Source organism: Schistocerca gregaria, chromosome X, assembly GCF_023897955.1.
Source record: "Schistocerca gregaria isolate iqSchGreg1 chromosome X, iqSchGreg1.2, whole genome shotgun sequence".
Lineage (NCBI taxonomy): Eukaryota > Metazoa > Arthropoda > Insecta > Orthoptera > Acrididae > Schistocerca > Schistocerca gregaria.
Window position 1 is genome coordinate 170,981,018 of NC_064931.1, and position 2,026 is coordinate 170,983,043.

At 47.7% G+C, this 2,026-nt stretch overlaps 1 pseudogene; it reads left to right on the forward strand.

Moving 5' to 3' along the window:
- Positions 1 to 1,575: 1,575 nt before the first annotated feature.
- LOC126299868 (5S ribosomal RNA) lies at positions 1,576 to 1,693 on the forward strand (annotated as a pseudogene).
- The last annotated feature ends 333 nt before the right edge of the window (positions 1,694 to 2,026 follow it).

Sequence of the window (2,026 nt, forward strand, 5' to 3'; positions counted from 1 at the left end):
GCATGCTACCAGTGTTGAAGACTGCGATGGAGCTCCGTATGCCACGGCAAACTGGCTGACACTGACGGCGGCGGTGCACAAATGCTTCGCAGCTAGCGCCATTCGACGGCCAACACCGCGGTTCCTGGTGTGTCCGCAGTGCCGTGCGTGTGATCATTGTTTGTACAGCCCTCTCGCAGTGTCCGGAGCAAGTATGGTGGGTTTGACACACCGGTGTCAATGTGTTCTTTTTTCCATTTACAGGAGTGTATTTCCTTGAGAGAGAAAAGCTTCTGTCCATAAATCAGCACAGATTTAGAAAGTGTCGCTCATGTGAAGCCCTGTTTGCCGTTTACTCGCAGACCCTATAAACCGCGGGTTGTGAGCAACAGGCAGATTCCGTATTTCTAGATTTCCGGAAAGCACTGGACACGATGCTCCACTGCAGGCTGTTGATGAAGGTCCGAGCATACGGTTTAGGATCCCAGTTACGTGAGAGGCTCGGAGACTTTTTAAGCAAAAGGACCAAGTACGGTGTCCTCGACAGGGAGTGTTCGTCAGAGACGAGGGTATCATGAGAAGCGCCCCGGTGAAGTGCGACAGGACCATTATTATTCTCTACATACATAAATGATCTGGCGGGCAAGGTGAGCAGCAATCTGTGGCTGCTTGTTAATGATGCTGTGGCGTACGGGAAGGTGTCGTCGTTAAGTGACTGGAGGAGAATTCAGGATGACTTGGATAGGATTTCTGGTTGGTATGATGAATGGCACCTTGCTGTAAATGTAGAGAAACGTAAGTCGATGCAGATGACTTGGAAAAACAATCCCGTAATGTTATATAATTCAGTATTAGTAATGTGCTGCCTGACACATCAATTAAATACATACGTATAATGTTGCAAAGCCATACGAAATGGAGTGAGCACGTCATGTTGGTAATAGGGCAGGCGAATGGTCGACTTCGTTTTATTGGAAAATTTTTGGAAGGTATAGCTCATTCATAAAGGACCCTTTGAGTACTGATCGAGTGTTTGGGATCCCCACCAGGTCGGATTAAAAGAAGACATCGAAGCAAATCAGAGGCATGCTACTAGATTTGTTCTGGTAGGTTTGTCCAGCACGCAAGTATTACGGCGATGCTACGTGAACTCAACTGGGAATCCCCGGAGGGAATACGACGCTCTATTCGTTAGGTACTATTGTGGAAACTTAGGGAACCAGCATTTGAGGCCGACTATAGAACGATTCTACTGCCGTCAGCGTACATTTCGCTTAAGGATCACGAAGATAAAATGCGAGAAATTAGGGCCTGTACAGAGGCTTTTGGACAATCGGTTTTCCCTCGCTTTATTTGCGAGTGGAACAGTAAAGGAAATAACTAGTTGTGGTGATACCCTCGATACCTTCCGCCATACACCGTACGGTGGCTTGCGGAGTATTTACGTAGATGTAGATGCAGATGAATGTGGTACTCCTAAGAAAGCATTATATTTATCAATGGCTCTAACAAGAATTTCACTTCACTGATAATTTCATCATCGCAATATTATTAGAGTTCTGTGTCATAAATTGTGTGTACTGTATTTTGTTTAAGGCCAACGGCCTTGCCGCAGTGGTAACACCGGTTCCCGTCAGATCACCGAAGTCAAGCGCTGTCGGGCTGTGCTAGCACTTGGACGGGTGACCATCCGGTCTGCCGAGCGCTGTTGGCAAGCGGGGTGCACGTAACACTTGTGAGGCAAACTGAGGAGCTACTTGATTGAGAAGTAGCGGCTCCGGTCTCAGAAACTGACGTACGGCCGGGAGAGCGGTGTGCTGACCACATCCGCATCCAGTGACGCCTGTGGTCTGAGGCTGACACGGCGGCCAGTCGGTACCTTCGGGCCTTCATAGCCTGTGTGGGAGGAGTTTTTTTGGTATTTTGTTTAAACTGAGTGACAGTTCGTTGTTTGTAGGCAGTGTGATACTGTTTTCCACTGTAGTACAGGCGAAATGATGTTATGAAGGGCTATTTCTGAGAAGATGTCTGTGTACAAACAATAAGG